General features: G+C 40.8%; 1 pseudogene; it reads left to right on the forward strand.

Moving 5' to 3' along the window:
* Nucleotides 1–6,201: 6,201 nt before the first annotated feature.
* On the forward strand, nucleotides 6,202–6,996 carry LOC135050981 (spindlin-Z-like; annotated as a pseudogene).
* Nucleotides 6,997–22,833: the final 15,837 nt, after the last annotated feature.

A 22,833-nucleotide genomic window follows, 5' to 3' on the forward strand; every position in this document is an offset into this window, starting at 1 on the left:
TTCCAGGGTGAATTAGGTCCACCCCATACTCAGATGCCCCCAGGTTTTATGTATGGACAAGGTGACTATCGGAGGCTGGGCAGGGGTAAATGCAGTACGGTGAGACGTTCACCAGACACAACCTTACTAGTATGCTAAGGCACAGACTGAGAAGTATATAAGGAGTGTACATGAGTTCAACAATGCACAGGTTGGAATATAATCTTTACACAATAAATAAATATATACATGCAACAATGCACAGGGTATTATTAGCAATGAGACTGTATATACAAATGAATTGTAAATGCAACAATGCACAGGATGTAATAATGAAACTTAATTATATATTAATGTAACAATGCACAAGGTGGATACAATAAAGAAATATAGGCAAAACCACACCAAAACCTGAATACAACGCTAGCTGGATCCGATCAGGAAAGCAGTCAGACAATGTCTCAGAATCACAGATATTCACAGGCTGACAGGTTCTCACTAAGAGCATGAACTATCACCAGCAATTTGGGAGAGACTAGGAAGGAAATATAAATGGTGCTTGCACTAATAAGAATCCTGTTGTCAAATTAACAAAACTCTATGCATCTGCCCTGCTGCACGTAAATCACACCCTAAGCAACGGGGAATGCCATCTGCCTCTGGCATCCCCATTGGTAGAAGTCCAGCAGCTCCCAGCGCCCGGTGTCTGCCTGTTGCTAGATGCTGGGCAGGGATCAGCGGGAGACGTGGCATCCCAGCTCCCAGGTAATGGCCATGACGCGCGTCTCCTGCTGCAGCTGCTGCTGACACTAGATTTTTGTGATGTATGTTGTCTAACATTTATAGGCTTCAGAAGTAGTCAGATAGCTTCTTTACCATTACCAAGCCTCTTTTCTTTCATACAGCTTGGATGACCTTTAGCCATGACACCAAGGACAAGAGATGTACTGAAGATGAATTGCAGTATGATAGTAAATTCAGATTTTCGTTAAGAAACCGATTGATTGGAATGGTAAGCACTACACCTAATACAGCCCACTGAATGAATGGTAGCTGTAGGGCACTTTTTGTTGTTGTTAAATCCTTCAGGTCTGGAAAATTTTCATCAGATACCAAATTTTATATCTTTTTGGGTATTTGACACTATCCATGAAAACAATATTTCTTACCTGAGGATGCATTTTAAATTTTTTCGTTTTGGACAAATACAGCTCAGTTCTGAATGTTTACACTGGATGGGGGTAAGTATTGTATGCCTCCACTACCCTAAGCCCAACCCTCCGGGGTGCTGGCTAGGGCTAATCCTCTGGGGGTGTCTGCTACGGTCACCCCCCCCCCCGTGCCTAATCCTAACCATCCCCCACCCCTCCATGCCTTAATCCCCACCCTGATACTTACCTTTGGAATGTCAGGATACCAGCACTGGTCACATGAATGCCAGCATCCCGACTTTAATTGTTTGATGGGAGAAGGGTACATATTTAGGAGTAAATTACATATGTAAGAGGAAAATATTTGAAGCAGTATAATTTCCATTGTTAAAGTTATTTTGATAAAAGGATAACTTTTAGGGTAATTAGTACAGTATTTATTTTTTAGAATTGACAGATTGCAAATATCTTGCAAATATTGTAGTCATTTAATTTTCTGTGTTTTGTGTTTAAAAGAGATCTATATATTAAGATGAAAAAAGGCCATCACTGAAGGAAGCTTTTCTCAATTTATTTAAAGATTATCAGAGATTTTACCAGTGCTTTGCTTTTTGTTTTTCGCTGGGGCTTTAAAAGCAGCCACAGATTGGAAATGTAACAACTAAAATACAGTATGTACTGTATTGCCACAATAAGCAGTAATATAGATTTTATATTTGCCCATTACTTGCATCAGGGCCATACAAACTTTTTTCTTGGGGTGCCGTATTAACTTTCGACGGAGTGCCACAATATATTTTTTTACAGTTAGCCTAAAAGTTATTAGGTATTGACATTCTTATTCAAAGAAACAGAACTTATATAAAAAACTCTTTAAATTAATGTAATTTTAATTATATTAGATTTCACTGTGATGAGATACATAATATTAGAGATGTTCATTTCCATGGAAACCGAACACACCCAAACTTCTGAATTACAAGTAGATCAGAGTACCGGTTTGGGTCTTACCGCCAGGCTTGGATCCAAAAACAAGGCGAAACGTCATCTTCCCAGTGTCAAACATCGTGTGATTTGGATTACATAAAAGTATCTCCTTTATGATTTGTGTGCCATTTTACACAGAAAGCCAGATGGAGAGGGTTTGGGAAGTGAAGCAAATTCTATGTTTTATATTAATAACTGTCAAAATCAGTAAAGTAGGACATGGGCCATTTTGAGAGTGTGTTCTTTAGCACCCAGAGGCACTAAATGCAATTAGGAGGATTGGGAGGCATTCAAGTTGCCAGCTGCCGGGATCCCGGCAGTCAGGATACTAATGCCAGATTCCGGACAGCCGGTGAAATACCGGTGATCGCAATCCTGACCGCTACCCTGAATTCCCACTTGGGTGGTGGTTCACACCACCACCCGAGGGGGAATATAACCCTATGGTGACCTAAGGACACCACCGGGCCCGAAGCATGGTGAGTGCAGCTAGCTCGCGAGGGGACACACCCTGCACTCGCTGCCAATATTCCAGCTGTTGGAATCCTGGCATCGGTCTCCTGACAGCCAGGATCCCGACAGCCGGGAAATCATAAAGTATCTTGATGATTTTAGGACTAGCTGGGCTGGAGCTGGAGAACTGTGTTGTACAGATGGAGCCACGCTAGCCGTGGCAGACGCGCCTATTGCCGATAGCGTACCCCTCAGCCCAGGCCCGTGCGCCAGCGACAGAGACATGTCCCATTCACTTGAATGGAGAGTGTCTTCGTCCGCGTTCCTGGACAGAGACTCTCTGAATGGGAGCGTGTTTGTGCACTCCCGGCATGACCAGGCAGACAGGTTGCATAGTCACGCCGGGAGTGCTCATTTGCTATGGAGCCGCCTCAGATGAGTGTGGCTCCATCTGTACTTGTAGCTAAGCTTAAAGGCAGGGGCTTATGTCATTTTGCAGGAATGCAAAGGGAGACGGTGTGGTAAGTGAATTGGAAAGTACATTCTATTATTAATATTAATAACTGTCAAAGACAGTAAAGGAGGCCAGACACTGTGGGACTGTGTGCTGCAGCACCTAAAGACACTAAATGCCATTACAACTGGTCAGACTGGAGCTGGAGCACTGTGTTGTACTTGTAACTAAGCTTAAAGCCAGTAAAGGCAGGGGCACTGTGTCCTTTAAAAACACCCATTCGGAGCATTGTATTTATCTTAAAGGGCACTGTGTGGGCAATATCATTAAAAAAAAAAAAAGCCATTTAATTGCACTGTTAGGAGCATAATTTAAAAAAAAACCCTGTAGAGGCACTGTGGACTATAATCTGCAGCACTGTATTAAAAAAAAAGAAAATTAAGTGCCACCATTACTAGTAGTGCTGTAAATCACATTGTGACAAAAAAAATAAAAATAAAAATAAAATGTGTGTGTTCAGTTGCTGTGATAAAAAATAATGTTTATTGGGTTTATTAGGTGCCACCATTACTAGCAGTGTTGTAAGTCAATATTGGTTAATCAATGGAAGAGCAGGAACAGCATCCCAGTACTGGTGCTGTGGCTGCTGCCAGTCATGATAATACATCAACATCTACTAAAGGTGGTCCAGGGAACATAAAGTTTAAGAAAGGGCTCCTGAAATCTAAGCAATATTTCACAATGTTAAAGAAAACATTACCTCTAAAAGGAAAATGTACTGCTAAAAACATTAAATTGGCAACATACCATGCTCCACACGCAGTGGCAAGGAAAGGCTTAGGCTACGGCCTTTTTCTGAGAATGATGGTCCTGTCAGTGCTACTATTGTTTCATGCACTAGAAGAATTGCTACTGTGGAAGCACTGGTCATACACAGTCAGGCATCTTCTTCTGTAACCTCATATGATGACGCAACACCTTTTCCCCTATTAGAGGTGTCACCAGTAAAATCAGTGCAGAAAAAAACAATGTGTTCACAAACTTCACAAATCACTGAGAGGAGTCTAAGAGTCCATGAGAGCTATGTGTGAGTCTGACATTTCTGACACTGAACTCTTAGAAGCCTCCTTCTATAATTTCTGCACTCTCTGCAAATGTGGGGAAGAACGGTAGTACATGTAAAGATGGTGAAATAGAAAGTGAGGATGCTGCTGTGGAGTGCAACAGGAGGAGGGGGATATTTATGTCGCTGATGCAAATAAGGATGTTGATGATGAGGATGTTGTTTGTGTAAAAATACTGTAAGTCAGCCAGTGGAGATGTGCACCGGAAATTTTACGGGTTTTGTGTTTTGGTTTTGGATTCGGTTCCGTGACCGTGTTTTGGATTCGGACGTGTTTTGGCAAAACCTCCCTGAAATTTTTTTGTCGGATTCGGGTGTGTTTTGGATTTGGGTGTTTTTTTTTCAAAAACCCCTCAAAAACAGCTTTTCCAGTCTATTCTGAACACCTCACACCTCACAATATTATTTTTAGTCCTAAAATTTGCACCGAGGTCGCTGGATGACTAAGCTAAGCGACCCAAGTGGCTGGCACAAACACCTGGCCCATCTGCGTCAGACAGGATGGCACTTAAAAAAATTGGTCCCAAACAGCACATGATGTAAAGAAAAGAGAAAAAGAGGTGCACTGTGGTCGCTGGAGGGCTAAGCTAAGCGACACAAACACCTCAATATCACAGGAATTATTCGTTCTAATCAATGGTATTATTGGTCCAAATCACTGGAAGAAAATGACAAAATCACTGGAATTATTCATTCTAATCAATGGTATTATTGGTCTAAATCACTGGAAGAAAATGACAAAATCACTGGAATTATTAGTTCTAATCAAGGGTATTATTGGTCCAAATCACTGGAAGAAAATGGCAAAATCACTGGAATTATTCGTTCTAATCAATTATTGGTTAAAATCAGTGGAAGAAAATGACAAAATCACTGGAATTATTTGGCAAGATCACTGTAATTAATAATTATAAATCACTGATATTAATTGGTAAAATCTCGCTACCCCTGCCTAGTGGAGTGGAATCTAGATGGGATTTTGTACCAGGGACACAATAACTTCATCAATTGTCTAAATCCCACTGCACTAATGGTGGAAAACGGGCACACGTCTAACAGAGCACTGTTTATACAGAGAACTGATTATACTGATCACTGATGATACTACGGAGAACTGACACTGAGCAGCGAGAACAGCACTGGACTATTGTACTGTAGTATACTGGTCACCACAATGCAGCACTGACACTGAGCACAGATATTAAGCACTGATCAGGATACTAGAAGTGACACAGAGCTGCAAGATACAGCAATGGCCTACTGTACTGTACTATATGTATACTGATGGTCACCAAAATGCTGCACTGTCCTACTATATACTGCTCACAACACTGCAGCACAGATATGGAATGGATACTTGCAGTGACACAGGGCTTCAAGATACAGCAATGGCCCACTGTACTGTCCTACTATAATTATATACTAGTGGTCCCCACAATGCAGCATACTGAGCACAGATATTACCAGGTGTATCTCACACATCGCTCAGTACAGATTACAGGATGTATAATCACCTGGTGTATAACACACGTCGCACAGTACAGTATACAGAATGCCGCTCTGGAGGGATCAGTATTTGGCAGGAAGGTGAGGCCTGGTCCTAGCAGCAGAGTGACAGGCGGCCGTATAGTAGCAGCCAGCTCCAAATCTGGCAGTGTGTGGAGAGGGAGGGGGTGAGGGAAGGGAACGAGGGCTGGAGTGTCTGAGCGGAGGGCTTGGAAGTTCAGGGGGAGTGAGGCGGGAGCAGCTCTTCCATAGCAGTGCACAGTGGTGGTGACGGAGTCTGACAAAGGAGGGAGGAGGAGGATTGGGGCAACTGGCCGCAGGGGAGCAATGTGCCACAGCCATCACCTGCAGGAGGAGTGGAGGGAAACACATCCTATCTGCCCCAGATAAGTGACTTCTGATAAGAGCAATTGAGGGTCGGAGTTTTTCTGAAAGGTGGAAAGGAAGGGGTTCTTTTTCATGTAGACTGGAAGGACTACAACAAACTTCCAGTGACTACACTTTTCACCCTAGTTCGGCAGCCCTGCTGCCCTTTAATACACAGATGAATGAAGACTCCATTTGGAAAGGCGGACGCTCAGCGATCAAGAGCTGATGCAGCACATGCAGGTGTTTCTGCAAATATGATGAAGAAAAGAACATCTCATAAGAAACATTGAAACAATATGGGACCAAGTTAACCAATCTCCCAGCCAAGGTGAAATATTGTAGGCTGTAGAATACAGCATGGGTGGAAAGAGGGCAGTGGGCCAATAACCCAGTGGAAAGGAAAAGCTCTGGATCAAGTACCAGTGAATCCCTCCCTCTATCTTATAAAGTATGATGGATTTGATTGTGTCTATGGACTTGAGCTTCACAAGGATGAAAGGGTGTCTGCTCTTGAAGTTCTACCAGACAGAGTTGCCTCATCCCGAATCAGTGATGCCCATTTGGTTGACACAATAATTGGTAAAGCAGTGGAGCATATGTTTGAAACAGAGGATGGTTCCAAGGATGAGTGGCGAGGGATGGTATTAGCACGAGCACCTATTATGAACACATGGTTTTATTATTATATAACCTATGAAAAGGACCCAGTATTATATATGTATCAACTTTTAGATGACTATAAAGAAGGAGATCTTCGGATCATGCCAGACTCAAATGATTTCCTTCCAGCTGAAAGAGAACCAGGGGAGGTTGTGGACAACCTGGTTGGCAAGCAAGTGGAATATGCCAAAGAAGATGGCTCAAAAAGGACTGGCATGGTTATTCATCAAGTTGAAGCTAAACCATCTGTGTACTTCATTAAGTTTGCTGACGATTTCCATATTTATGTCTACGATTTGGTGAAGACATCCTAAATGGGATTCTGTACAAACGTAATCTAATGTAAACATTTGTAGTAAGTCGCTGCTTTCTGATTACAGAAATGCTCAGATATTCCTGCGAATCCACAATCCCTTCCCAGAGGAAAAAGAAATTCAGAAACCGTTGTTTGAGAACGTTTGTTCTCTTTCCCTTACAAAGGAACAAACCACTTTCCAAGAAGACTGACGTTTTTGGGATTATGGAGACATAATGTTTTTGAATATAAATCCTAGAGCAGGTGGTGTATTAGAGCAAAAGAGTACAAGAAATCAGCCATGCAGTTTCTAAAATATTATGACAAAATGATACTGTATTTCATAAGCACTCATTCCTAACTCTGCGAAGTAATGTATGGTATACTGTATCTGGCTTCCATGAGGTAGTTGTCCATTATTTCAGCTTCCATTGACCTTTTTGAAAGCAGTAGAAGTTATCGATTCTTTTTTTTCCCCCTATTTTTAATTTTCTCCTGCATAGCCCAGTAAAATGTTGCAATGTTAAGTATTGACTTGTGCATTCTGGGGGTCCACTTCTTCACCAAACCCTGCCAAATCTCATCCTAACCCTCTGTTCCACGTTCTCTATGTACCCCATCTATGTCACCCCTGTCTGTCTACCCCTCCCCTTTAGATTGTAAGCTATCACGAGCAGGGCCCTCTTCCCTCATGTGCTTATCCTTTGTCTTACTTTAATAATCTTCAACTGTACCACATCCAGCAGTCTTCTGCCACCTGATACTTATTCCAGTGTCATCTACTGATGTAACTATGTTTATTTACCCTGTACTTGTCCTATACTGTCATCAACTGTAAGTTGCTGTTTTCCTGTTATGTACTCTGTAATTGGGCGCTGCTGAACCCTTGTGGCGCTATATAAATAATAATAATAATAATAATAATAATAATAATATAGGGTGTATAATCCCCAGGTGTATCTCACACATTGCTCAGTACAGTATATAGGGTGTATAATCCCCAGGTGTATCTCACACATCACACAGTACAGTATATAGGGTGTATAATTCCCAGGTGTATCTCACACATCGCTCAGTACAGATTAAAGGATGTATATCACCAGGTGTATAACACACATCGCACAGTACAGTATACTGGGTGTATAATTAATTGCCAGGTGTATCACACACATCGCACAGTACAGTATATAGTGTGTATAATCCCAAGGTGTATCTCACACATCGCTCAGTACAGTATACAGGGTGTATAATCACCAGGTGTATCACAAACGTTGCACAGTACAGTATACAGGGTGTATAATCCCCAGGTGTATCTCACACATTGCTCTGTGCAGATTACAGGATGTATAAAATCACCAGGTGTATAACACACGTTGCACAGTACAGTATACATACTGGTCACAACAATGCAGCAGATATTGAGCACTGATCAGGATACTAGAAGTGACACAGAGCTGCAAGATACAGCAATGGCCTACTGTACTGTACTATATGTATACTGCTGGTCACCAAAATGCTGCACTGTCCTACTATATACTGCTCACAATAATGCAGCACAGATATGGATAGTATACTTGACACAGAGCTGCAAGATACAGCAATGGCCTACTGTACTGTACTACTATAATTATATACTGGTGGTCCCCACAATGCCGCACACTGAGCACAGATATTTGCAGCACACTGACCACAGATATGGAGGGTTTTCAGGCAGAGAACGTAGATATTTTCAGCACACTAAGCACAGATATTTTCAGCACACTGAGCACAGATATTTGCAGCACACTGAGCACAGATACGGAGCTTTTCAGGGAGAGAACGCAGCCACGTCCTCTCCGTTCAATCTCCAATGCACGAGTGAAAATGGCAGCGATGCACGGCTCTTTATATAGAATACGAATCTCGCGAGAATCCAACAGCGTGATGATGACGTTCGGACGCGTTCGGGTTAACCGAGTGAGGCGGGAAGATCCGAGGCTGCCTCGGACCCGTGTAAAATAGGTGAAGTTCGGGGGGGTTCAGATCTCAACGAACCGAACCCGCTCATCTCTATCAGCCACCAGTGGCAGCAGTTTTTGCCCTGGTTAAAAAGAAGGCCATTGTCATATCTAGGCATAAGATCAAAAAAGCCACCTGCTATGTGTGGAATTATTTTTACCCAAATCCTGACAACATTTGTGTAAGGCATCTGTACCATTAATGAGGCCAAAGTTAACATAGGCAGAGACATTAACAATCTAAGCACCTTCTCACTGTTATGTCATTTGCAGTGAGTTCATGCAAGTTATTTATCAAAATCTGAATAAATCCTGTAAAATAATAACAATAAGCAGTCAGCTACTACCAGTTTTGACCAGCACATGCAATCTCCACTGCCAATACCCTTATAATCAACCTCCTCATTAATGATCGGAGATAGGGGGCCCACACAAACCGAGCACTTCAGCCACAAAAATGGCATTCTGTTGCTGGTTTGTTAAACTGTGAATGTCCTTATTAATATAAAACATAAGAGTGGGAGGGACAATTCCATCTTGCTCCACTTTTAGTCTAGATTTAGGAGAAAAAACACGGTATTATCTCTAATACTCAGACTCTCTGGTGCACCTCATAATATACTACAGGGTTGTGTTGCAAAATAAGGAAGGGTGGGGGGGGGGGGGGGGGGTGAATTTAGGCCAGCAGGTAAACATCCTAATATTTGTTAGTGTACAATAAGATAGGCTGATTTGGAGTTTGCAGATTTTTTCTTCAACCCTCAGCTTTTAATATTGTATTCCATTTTGGGTCATTTCTCTACTAAAAATAAGAACATTTTTAAATAAAAATAATCAATTTAAATCACTCAATCCTTTGCCTTTCTCCACTACATACTTCACCTCTATTTCCACGTACTGCCCTGGGGCCTTTTAATTCTAAAACACTATGTATATATGGGTTCAAATAGTTTATTAAACTGCCATACTGTCTTCCACTGGTCTATTCTTTAAAACTGCTGTGTTTGTGCAAAAGGTCCAGTCCAGATCTAACCCTCATAAGTGCCCACACAGATCCCCCATTATGTTACTTACATCTCCTTGTCTAGGTCTAAGGGTGCGTACACATTATGAAATCTGCTGGTTTCTTCCAACGATATTGTATAGTGTGTACGCTCAATAATGGGTACGATGTATGCTGCATCACATGTCAGATCTGCATGCAGGTTTGAAGTGCGATATTGCTTACGAGAGCCATGCTGCATTGTCCAGCTCCTCCCTCCGCCGCCGCTCTTCGCAGCTGACATCAGCAAGTGTGTATGCACTTGCTGATGTCGGGGTCTCATTGCAAGTGATGTCGCATCGTGCGGACATTGCACTGATGTGTACATAGCCTAAGTCCTTTCTTTTAAATTTGTCCAATGACTGCTGCAACCGCCAAGTCCTCATGCACCACTTCAGTCTTAGCTATACCACTTGCAGCTGTAGAGGTGCCTACCGGTATTGACGTCACCAGGCTGTGCTGCAGGGAAAAAGTAAACTGCCTCTGGAGGAATCCAGATTCTTGCAGTGGGAAGTCCACAATTGGACCATGAGACATAGTTTGGCTGCCCCTGATCTACATATATATATATATATATATATATATATATAGTAGGCTCCCCCAGTATATATTTTCTATATCACAAGTATAGTAAAATGTATTAATAATTATAATCCGCATCATCACAACAACAACAACAACAACAACAACAACAGTATAAGAAGAAAAAGATTATATGATGATGATGATGATGATGATGATGATGATTAATAATAACAGAGGAGTTGGTGTTGAACTGAAGGACATAATCTTGTGAAGTATTGTAAGGGAAAACAAATACAAACAGGACATACTCAGACACAACAGAACCTTCTCAAAATACAGAATAGCCCTGTTCCTAACAAATGGACAGCAGACCAGAAGAACATGCCATGGCTGCATGGAGAATTGCCCAAGACTTCATACCCTTTGTCTGATTATAAAAATGCAAAACTCACTAAAGTAATATCTCTATTCATACTAACTATCTTTTCCTCTGTGCCACAAGCTACTAAAACTATTTTATAGCATTAAAAATATAATCTCTTTTCTTCTTTTTTTTCTAACTACAGCTAGCTATTCCCTATCTACGTGTCTAACTGAACCATGTAGTACAAAGTTAACATTTATACTTTTATTTATTAAATATAGATTTGGAAAAATCCATTTAAGTCATACACCAGAAAATGCATTTATTAAATGTAGAAAAATCAATCATTGTGGAGTATTGGAATGCTTCTAATATAACTGAGGTGAATATGTGGAAACCTCAATCCCTGTTATATTAATAATTACAAATAATTCCGTCTCAGTGGATTTCTGGTGTTTCTTATTTAGAATCCAGATAGATCTCTCATCCACTATTGCCAAAGGGAAAGTATTGCATCAGTTATGAAAACCTTTGCTCTCTGTTATGATGTGGTTTAATTAATTCTTTACTGAAACACTTTACCCAGTTCAGAATTTTTTTATGCTCCTATTTGGGGTTAATAAGAGCTATTTGGTTTTGCAATCATTCGGTTTTTAAGACAGGACTTACTTAAGAATATGTAGTGCCAGTTAATTACTAATTGTTAAATGAGTAACCGAAAAACATCAATAAAAGATATTTTTAGCAATAGTTCAAAATTGCAAAGCTGGCATACTAATTTATATTCAGAATGCTTACATCTGTACTTTTTCATTGTTGTTGTATTTAGTTCCAGTTACCAGTGTTGCTTTAAAGGCAAATGTAATAATTTAATTACACTGAAATGGATACTAACTGGATCTCATTGATAGCTGCACTTTGATCTATATACCTTTTATTTTTTTTAATTTTCCCATATCTTAAGTTGCTGGTTAAGAACCAGGGACCTCCTCTTCTATGGTTATTATTAGATTTAGGTTGCCTCTTATATTTTTGTGTGTTTAATAAATAGTTTAAATGTATTTCATGTGCATATTGGTGAATAGGGGGTGTAGGGTGGTGCCCAAGTCTGCAGCACATGAGTTGGGTTTTCCAAATAAAAACCTAACAATTACAGTATATACATTGCAATGGTAACACTGGTGCTAGGGTTGCTATATTTGAAGAACTGGGACACATTTGCAGGGATCCTACTGACACAGTCAACCTGCACTGCACTCTATTGCATAAACCCCAGAACAAGGGTATTATATTGGTGTGAAGTCAAATACAGACAGTAAATAGAATTTAGCGTCATTTGGACATTTAAAACACATAAAAAGTTCACAATTTATCCTGACTATATGCATTTTCACTAAAATAAATGTGTGCTAGTAGCATACTTGCCTACTCTCCCTGAAGTTGCGGGAGGCTCCCCCGGAAGAGCATGCACATCTCCCGGATCTTGCCCGCACATTAGTGAAGCGGGCAGGATGAAGAGATAATCTCTGGCATTTGCAGGTCTGTGGTTTGGGGGTGGGGCTAAAATTTTACAAATAGCATAATTTTAGCCCCTCCCCGCAAATTGCTGCATTTTCCTGGTGTGGGGGTGGGGCTTGATGATGTCACCGCCCGACACCATTCCCCAAAAGTTACATGCGGCATCTCCTCTCCTGGAGAAGAGAAATAAAATGAAGGTAAGTATGGCTAATAGCTGCCAATAGTCAGTACAGTGACTGGAATAGAACAGGGCTGGTATCAGCCAATAGTAGCTACTCCTAGTGCAGCAGGATTGATCTGCAGGACACTCACACTCCAGGTACTTAGCATCAACAATGGGGAACACTCACACTACAAGCACTTACAGTTATCTCTGTGGAACATTCAGCTCTGTGGGACACTGACATTCCAGGTGTTTACAGTCAGCTCTGTGGAACACTCTGTGGGACACTGGCAAATAGAGCATTTACAGTCTGCTCTCTGGGACTCTCACACTCCAGGTGCTTATAGTCACCTTTGTGAGACACTCACACTTCAGTAGCCTACACTCACACTCCATCCATGTGCTTCCACTGAGTTCTATGAGACACTCTACAGTACATTCATACTCCTTTCTATTGGACACACACTCATCTCTGCAGGTATGAGATACACATACTGTACCTGCCTATGAACTGGAGCCCTGCTGCTGTCCGCCACAGCACTCTCCATCTGCCATTCCCAGTATAGAAACCATAGGCTCACTTTGGATAGGAAGAGCCGTGTGACCAGTCCCAGCCAAACCATCTGCACTGCAGTAGTCACTTCTCCTGTTCCCACATGGGAAACCCACACTCGGCTGTTCAGCTCCTGTCTCACACATTCCATTGTTCAAAAGCAGCAAGCCTGATAGCCCATGGCACCTTTGGATAGAGACAAATCAGATGTAAACTTGGAAAGCCATTAGGTCCTAAAATACATAGTGTCAGTTTTGCTCAGATATAGACTCAGAGAGGCAGCAGGACATTTTGGCATCCAAAAGACTGCCTTCAGGATGCCAGGGCACAGAGCCGAATTCTGGTACAATTCCAGTAAAACTGGGTCATATAGCACACCTATCTGTAGCTCACTTCGAAAAAAGGAGCCATGGATGTAATGCTGATTTACAAATATAATTATGCACAAAACTTGAACACAAGTCAGGAATGAAATGATCATACAAATCACATAATTAAATACTAAGCTAAAAGCCCAGATTGTCTATCTGGTAAATTCAATAAAATATATTTATTAGTAAAGCAACGTGGGTACAAATCCTCAATGTTAAAAGAAAAACATACAGTATTCATTGTCTTGGAGAGTGAACTCTCACAATGGTAGAACACAAAAGTATCACAGTTTCAAATATAGCAGGGTTTAAAAAAAATAATAAATACATAGTTCTTAGAAAACAAATATAAAACAAAAGCAAAGCAAAAAACGAATTTATTATCTCAGTCTGGTGACGTTGCGATGTGTTTTGTGGATAACCTCCATTTCCTCTTTTGATAGTTGTGCAAAAGAGTTATAGCAACCCTGGGTAAAACAATCCTACCTAGATCAAGTGAAGTTCAGCCTGCTCCATAGGTGCTATAACTAAGCATCGGCTTATGACTTGGATAGAAGATGGCAATGTGTCAGGAAAGTACCACCTACTGCACAGATCAATAAGGAAAGGTTCACAAAATGAAATACAAAATTTGATGCTATTAACAAATTAGTTTAGAATACCTTAACTATTTAACCTTTGCTGCTCCTAAAAAAGGTGGCTACTGTTTCCCCACACACGCTAAGAAAAATAAAACAATATAAGGATTGATAAGAATATATATCAAAATGTATATATACATATACATTTTATATAAAAATGTAGACAAGAATTAAGTCAACAGCAAAATTAAACAAATATCTGTTTTATGCACTGATTATCGTACCCTGTAAAACATGATAGTAAACCATAAGCAATGAATTATATAGAAGTGGTGAATTCAAGTAATAAAAATAATGTTAGCTAGTGGTGTATTGCCATCTAAAAATTGTGGTACTCTGTAAAATACTTTAAATGTTACAAAAGAGATAGCTACAACAGACATGATAAGAAATAAAAAGATGGAGTAACTTGAGCCCTCTAACTGCAGCTCAGCCACAACTCACAATGGCACCACTTTTTAATAGTACAGTATACAATATATAAAGAGAGTGGTCTACAAGTACAGAATTAGATGATTTTTCTAACACTCTGGAAATCTCTATAGAAGATAACAAGGAAACTTCATCAATACAAAATAGTGGCAATTCAGCTTAACTGTTGTTAATATCATTATCATCATCACCACCACCACAATACAATATTATTTTATCCACACTGGAAACCACTCTAACCGAAGAAGTTTTTATTTGTTGCAAAGGGTGGCACAGGTCTTCCTTATAGAACTTATAATTTATTTCATAGAACATCAGTCTTTCCACATTTCTTGGGAGTAGCCTCCTATGCCGATTGCTCACAATGTTCCCAGCTGTGCTAAACACTCATTCCAAGTACACACTGGAGGGTAGGCAGCTTAAGTAAAGCAAAACCACTTTGCACAGGGGCCCCAAATTGCCATTTTTTTACTCCCAGTTCTGGTAAGTCTGTCTGACATGCTAACTTGTACACTGTCATTAAAATAATCCTCCACCATTCTATTAATGGTTATTATATAAGATTGAGTCACAGTAGAGGTGCAAATAATTTTCTGCAATTCTTTTAGGCCTGACCAAATGTCATAATATTGTTTTACTCTGGTGCGCTGAGTTAACTCATCATCACCAATTGGTCTCTTGGAAAAGGTCATTTTTTTCTGGCAGCAGCAGAAACAGCAGGAGAAGCTGAAGCAGGAGATGTTGTAGTGTCATGTGCCACTTGGGCTGACAGCTAGCTCACAACAAGCACTTTGCGACTCTTAAATTGTGGGTCATTTGGAAAGAAAGGCGCTGCATAGGATTTACACCTAGGATCTAGCATGGTTGCCAAAATCTGATGTTCCAGTATCAAGATGTTGCAAACCCTCGTGTCCTGGCAAAGTGAAACATAACTTGATCTACAAGTCAAATGCATTTGAATCGCTTTATTTCATTTCTTCTTCAGCTTTTCTAGCTGCTTTTCCAGTAGTGCAAATAAAGGAATCACCTTACTCAAGCTGGTTGTGGCTAAACTATTAGTGGGATAAGCCATTTTGCTTTCACATCCCTGAGTTTTTCCAACAGATTGGCAATGGTATGTCTGCTAGTGAAGCCAGTGACATAGATAGCAGGCTAAATGCACTATTGCGTGATAGTGAAAGAACCACCTCAACCAGTGGTATTTCCCAATACCAGGACAGAATGAAAACATGTAAAAAATGGATTCCATATGGAAAACAGAACATATTAAAAAATATAGTCTAATATGCTTAAAAAAAATTAATATCACAATAATTTCATTTACAGAATTATAAAAGTATAGAACCACACATAGGTAATTTAGCAAAAAGCAAATCCCAAATTGGTATTGATCAAGGTGAAGGATTACCAGAATTCAGCATAAAATGGGCCTCTAGATGTATCCTTATACACTAATGATTGTTCATCAATTACGTTTGTTGCTAATTTTTTTATGTTTTCCTTATAGGGAAGTTGCCCATATATAAGGTCATATTGTCCTCCAGCTGTCAATTATGACGACAGCAAAAATGTCATTGGAAGTTGTGTTTTGCTCGTCAACATGCACTTTAGGATAATTAAAGTGATTTATCTTTTCCCTTTCATATTAACTGATATGATTAGACAAGGGACTTAAGGATGTTTTACAAATTTGAACAATGTGCAGAAGACCTTTCCTACAGTTAATAACTCTTTGCGTCTCATCAGCGGGTCAAGCGTACAGGAAGTGTGTTACCGGAAGTACCCATGTGGGTCACTATGTGTTCCAAGGGAATGAAAATACCACATTCCCCTGCCTAATTCTAATATTCAGTAAAAGAAAAGAGAGAAAAAAAAGAGTGCCTTGAGGTAGGGAACCATCCCAAAATGCGTTGGTGGTAGTGATGTGCACCGGACATTTTTCGGGTTTTGTGTTTTGGTTTTGGATTCGGTTCCGCGGCCGTGTTTTGGATTCGGACGCGTTTTGGCAAAGCCTCCCTGAAATTTTTTTGTCGGATTCGGGTGTGTTTTGGATTCGGGTGTTTTTTTCAAAAAACCCTAAAAAACAGCTTAAATCATAGAATGTGGGGGTCATTTTGATCCCATAGTATTATTAACCTCAATAACCATAATTTCCACTCATTTCCAGTCTATTCTGAACACCTCACAATATTATTTTTAGTCCTAAAATTTGCACCGAGGTCGCTGGATGGCTAAGCTAAGCGACACAAGTGGCCGACACAATCACCTGGCCCATCTAGGAGTGGCACTGCAGTGTCAGACAGGATGGCACTTCAAAAAAATAGTCCCGAAACAGCACATGATGCAAAGAAAAAAAGAGGCGCACCAAGGTCGCTGTGTGACTAAGATAAGCGACACAAGTGGCCGACACAAACACCTGGCTCATCTAGGAGTGGCACTGCAGTGTCAGACAGGATGGCACTTCAAAAAAATTGTCCCCAAACAGCACATGATGCAAAGAAAAAAAGAGGCGCACCAAGGTCGCTGTGTGACTAAGCTAAGCGACACAAGTGGCCGACACAAACACCTGGCCCATCTAGGAGTGGCACTGCAGTGTCAGACAGGATGGCACTTCAAAAAAATTGTCCCCAAACAGCACATGATGCAAAGAAAAAAAGAGGCGCACCACAGGTATAGAATGTAGATGGATAGTATACTTAATGATGACACAGAGGTAGGTACAGCAGTGGCCTTCCGTACCGTACTGCTATATATAGTATACTGGTGGTCACTGTGTCAGCAAACTGCAAAACTAAAATGCACCACAGGTATAGAATGTAGATGGATAGTTTACTTAATGACGACACAGAGGTAGGTACAGCAGTTTCCTTCCGTACCATACTGCTATATATAGTATACTGGTGGTCACTGTGTCAGCAAACTGCAAAACTAAAATGCACCACAGGTATAGAATATAGATGGATAGTATACTTAATGACGACACAACGGTAGGTACAGCAGTGGCCTTCCGTACCGTACTGCTATATATAGTATACTGGTGGTCACTGTGTCAGCAAACTGCAAAACTAAAATGCACCACAGGTATAGAATGTAGATGGATAGTATACTTAATGACGACACAGAGGTAGGTACAGCAGTGGCCTTCCGTACCGTACTGCTATATATACTGGTGGTCACTGTGTCAGCAAACTGCACAACTGAAATGCACCACAGGTATAGAATGTAGATGGATAGTATACTTAATGACGACACAGAGGTAGGTACAGCAGTGGCCTTCCGTACTGTACTGCTATATATAGTATACTGGTGGTCACTGTGTCAGCAAACTGCAAAACTAAAATGCACCACAGGTATAGAATGTAGATGGATAGTATACTTAATGACGACACAGAGGTAGGTACAGAAGTGGCCTTCCGCACCGTACTGCTATATATACTGGTGGTCACTGTGTCAGCAAACTGCAAAACTAAAATGCACCACAGGTATAGAATGTAGATGGATAGTCTACTTAATGATGACACAGAGGTAGGTACAGAAGTGGCCTTCCGAACCGTACTGCTATATACAGTATACTGGTGGTCACTGTGTCAGCAAACTGCAAAACTAAAATGCACCACAGGTATAGAATGTAGATGGATAGTATACTTAATGGATGACGACACAGAGGTAGGTACAGCAGTGGCCTTCCATACCGTACTGCTATATATACTGGTGGTCACTGTGTCAGCAAACTGCACAACTGAAATGCACCACAGGTATAGAATCTAGATGGATAGTATACTTAATGACGACACAGAGGTAGGTACAGCAGTGGCCTACTGTACCGTACTGCTATATATAGTATACTGGTGGTCACTGTGTCAGCAAACTGCAAAACTAAAATGCACCACAGGTAAAGAATGTAGATGGATAGTATACTTAATGATGACACAGAGGTAGGTACAGAAGTGGCCTTCCATACTGTACTGCTATATATAGTATACTGGTGGTCACTGTGTCAGCAAACTGCAAAACTAAAATGCACCACAGGTATAGAATGTAGATGGATAGTATACTTAATGACAACACAGAGGTAGGTACAGAAGTGGCCTTCCGTACCGTACTGCTATATATAGTATACTGGTGGTCACTGTGTCAGCAAACTGGAAAACTAAAATGCACCACAGGTATAGAATGTAGATGGATAGTATACTTAATGACGACACAGAGGTAGGTACAGCAGTGGCCTTCCGTACCGTACTGCTATATATACTGGTGGTCACTGTGTCAGCAAACTGCACAACTGAAATGCACCACAGGTATATAATCTAGATGGATAGTATACTTAATGACGACACAGAGGTAGGTACAGCAGTGGCCTACTGTACCATACTGCTAAATATAGTATACTGGTGGTCACTGTGTCAGCAAACTGCAAAACTAAAATGCACCACAGGTATAGAATGTAGATGGATAGTATACTTAATGATGACACAGAGGTAGGTACAGAAGTGGCCTTCCGTACCGTACTGCTATATATAGTATACTGGTGGTCACTGTGTCAGCAAACTGCAAAACTAAAATGCACCACAGGTATAGAATGTAGATGGATAGTATACTTAATGACGACACAGAGGTAGGTACAGCAGTGGCCTTCCGTACCATACTGCTATATATACTGGTGGTCACTGTGTCAGCAAACTGCACAACTGAAATGCACCACAGGTATAGAATCTAGATGGATAGTATACTTAATGACGACACAGAGGTAGGTACAGCAGTGGCCTACTGTACTGTAATGCTATATATTATATACTGGTGGTCACTGGTCAGCAAAACTCTGCACTGTACTCCTCCTATATAATATTATACTGGTGGTCCCCAGTCCCCACAATAAAGCAGCACACTGAGCACAGATATGGAGTGTTTTTCAGGCAGACAACGTATACTGGTGGTCACTGGTCAGCAAAACTCTGCACTGTACTCCTGCTATATAATACAGCTGCTCCCCAGTCCCCACAATAAAGCAGTGTGAGCACAGATATATGCTCCCCAGTGCTCCCCACAATTAAGCAATAATGCACAATCAAGTTCAACAATAACGGAGAGGACGCCAGCCACGTCCTCTCCCTAACATTTCCAATGCACGAGTGAAAATGGCGGCGACGCGCGGCTGCTTATATAGAATCCGAATCTCGCAAGAATCCGACAGCGGGATGATGACGTTCGGGCGCGCTCGGGTTAACCGAGCCATATGGGAGAATCCGAGTATGGCTCGGACCCGTGTAAAAAGGGTGAAGTTCGGGGGGGTTCGGTTTCCGAGAAACCAAACCCGCTCATCACTAGTTGGTGGCAGGAGATAGGAGCGTGACTTGACCCACAAAATTAAAGGTATCAGGCTGATCAGATGGCAGTGTGATTTGGACTGAGGAGACAGGTTCAGGAGCCAGTCACTCCAAAGATACATCTAGAGGCCCATTTTATGCTGAATTCTGGTAATCCTCCACCTTGATCAATACCAATTAAATACTTTAAAGCATCATCCGTGCCGGAGCTCTCACTTACAAGTGATCAGCAGGATCATCCATTGTTCTCTCAGAGATGTCTGCACATAAAGGTTAACAGCACCAGCAGCTAGAGAGACTGAGAATCGGTGAGACCAAAGTTAATTTTTGTCTGGCCAGACATATGAACTGTCCATTTAAAACACTGCTAGCAGACCTGTGTGGTGGACATTGATTACAGAGAAGTTTATGCACCAATCTGTTTCTGCTACAGCAGCACCTGTAATCAGTTACAAACAGCTGAGTTTAAGGTCATTTGCAACAAAGTCTCCATCCTATATGCTACAGTGTATTAACACTGAGTGGTAAACTACAAGCTATAAGACTATAAAGAGGAAATACTTCTGATATTTTATTTATTTTTATTTTTATATGTGGACTGCATTTTAAATTATGAAAATTGTGGAGCATGTATAATTTAAAAACCGCAGGTAGATGTAATTTTTCATGTGTTCTAGGGACATAGGCCCACATTCCGAGTTGATCGCTCGATAGCTGCTTTTAGCAGCAGTGCAAACGCTAAACCGCTGCCCTCTGGGAGTGTATCTTAGCTTAGCAGAAGTGTGAACGAAAGGTTAGCAGAACAGTGCTGAAATTTTTTCATGCAGTTTCAGAGTAGCTGCAGACCTACTCCTGCCTTGCGATCACTTCAGTCTGTTTAGTTCCTGTTTTGATGTCACAAACACGCCCTGCGTTCAGCCAGGCACTCCCCCGTTTCCCCAGGCACGCCTGCATTTTTTACCTGACACACCTGCGGTTTTACCTGACACGCCTGCGTTTTTTTGCACACTCCCAGAAAACGGTCAGTTACCTCCCAGAAACGCCCCATTCCTGTCAATCACTCACCGATCAGCAGTGCGACTGAAAGGCGTCGCTCGACCTTGTGTGAAACTGTATAGTTTTGTGTGAAAGCACGTTGCGTGTGCGCACTGCGGCCCATACGCATGTGCAGAAATGCCAATTTTTAGCCTGATCGCTACGCTGCGAACAATGGCAGCTAGCGATCAACTCGGAATGACCCCCATAGTATTTTAATAAATTGGTATTAATTCCTGAGCGCTGTAATAACATTTCTTCTTTGGGCTTTAACACTTTTCTTAGGTTTGAGCAACCCCTATATTACCAGCAGCACAGTAATTAAATTGATAAGCACGTGGCCACACCCCCTTGGTGTATTTTTTCTCTACATACTGTATTTGAAGATATTAATGTCTCCTCTTAGATGCCTCTTTTCTAGTGTATACATATTTAACCTATTAAGCCTTTCCTCGTACTCCAGTGTCTCTAACCCTTTAATCAATTTAGTAGCTCGCCTTTGAAATCTTTCTAGTTCCCCAATATTTTTTTTTTTTAAAGATATATTTATTGAACTTTTTGGACATACAACTAGAACACATTTCGTACATGTCAGAAGTCATTATAGTGACAATAAATCATGTCAAAGTTTGCATCACACATATCAAATCAAACTGAACATAATGAGGATTAGTTAAAAAGACTTCCCAAAGTGTGATAATAATATGTTATTTCACAAAGCAATCTAACTCTGCACAGAAATAGAGAATAAGGAAAAATTTAAGAGACAGAGGGGGTAATTCTGAGTTGATCGCAGCAGGAACTTTGTTAGCAGTTGGGCAAAACCATGTGCACTGCAGGGGAAGCAGATATAATATGTGCAGAGAGAGTTAGATTTGGGTGGGTTATTTTGTTTCTGTGCAGGGTAAATACTGACTGCTTTATTTTTACACTGCAATTTAGATTGCAGATTGAACACACCCCACCCAAATCTAACTCTCTCTGCACATGTTATATCTGCCTCCCCTGCAGTGCACATGGTTTTGCCCAACTGCTAACAAAGTTCCTGCTGCGATCAACTCAGAATTACCCCCAGAGAGTATAAACAAACATTAAAGGGATTGCACATGAGGAGAGAGGAGGTAGGGAAGGGAAGGGATGTCGGTGTAGAGTAAAGGCCAGCATATTTATACCTTAACATTTTTTATTTCATTAAGGTAAGCAAATAGAGAGAAATGTAACTTAATTTTCACATACATAAGACTTATAGGCAGATACTTTGCAGTCTAAAATCTTTAATATGTGTAGTTTCGAAGGGAGATCTAAAATTTCAATAAAAGGACTCCATTTTACACAAAACTTACGAATCCGAAAATTGTATACTGATGATAGGAATGTTCTCTTGTCATAATATAAGATTTGTAAAAGTTTTTGTTTAATCTCCACAATAGACGGAGCGGAGCGTTTAACCCATCTAATCAATATAATTTTTTTACCAAGTGTGAGTATAATGCTGAGTAAAGGGTGAGTGTCCAGATTCAAAATCCAATTCTTACAGTTTAAACATAGACAAGCTAGCAGGTCAGGTGTAACATTTGTGAAGAATAGGTGGTTGACAAACGCTACGAGTTTGAACCAGAAATGTCTAACTTTCCTGCACTCCCACATAGAGGATATTCCACATTTAACAGAAGCTTCCAGTTTCATTAGGTATCATATGTTTATGTTGCAACGGGTGAATGTATGCCCTATGCAGGGTTCTCAAATGTACCTATTGTAAATAAGATGAGGCTAAATATTTGAGAGACCTATGGCAAGGATCAGTAAGTTCGGTAATGTCCGTTAAAGTGGAAATATCACATTTCCACTTTAATAATGAATTATCCCATTGAATAGTGGGGGAACATGTCAA

The sequence above is a fragment of the Pseudophryne corroboree genome, chromosome 2, assembly GCF_028390025.1.
Source record: "Pseudophryne corroboree isolate aPseCor3 chromosome 2, aPseCor3.hap2, whole genome shotgun sequence".
Classification (NCBI taxonomy): domain Eukaryota; kingdom Metazoa; phylum Chordata; class Amphibia; order Anura; family Myobatrachidae; genus Pseudophryne; species Pseudophryne corroboree.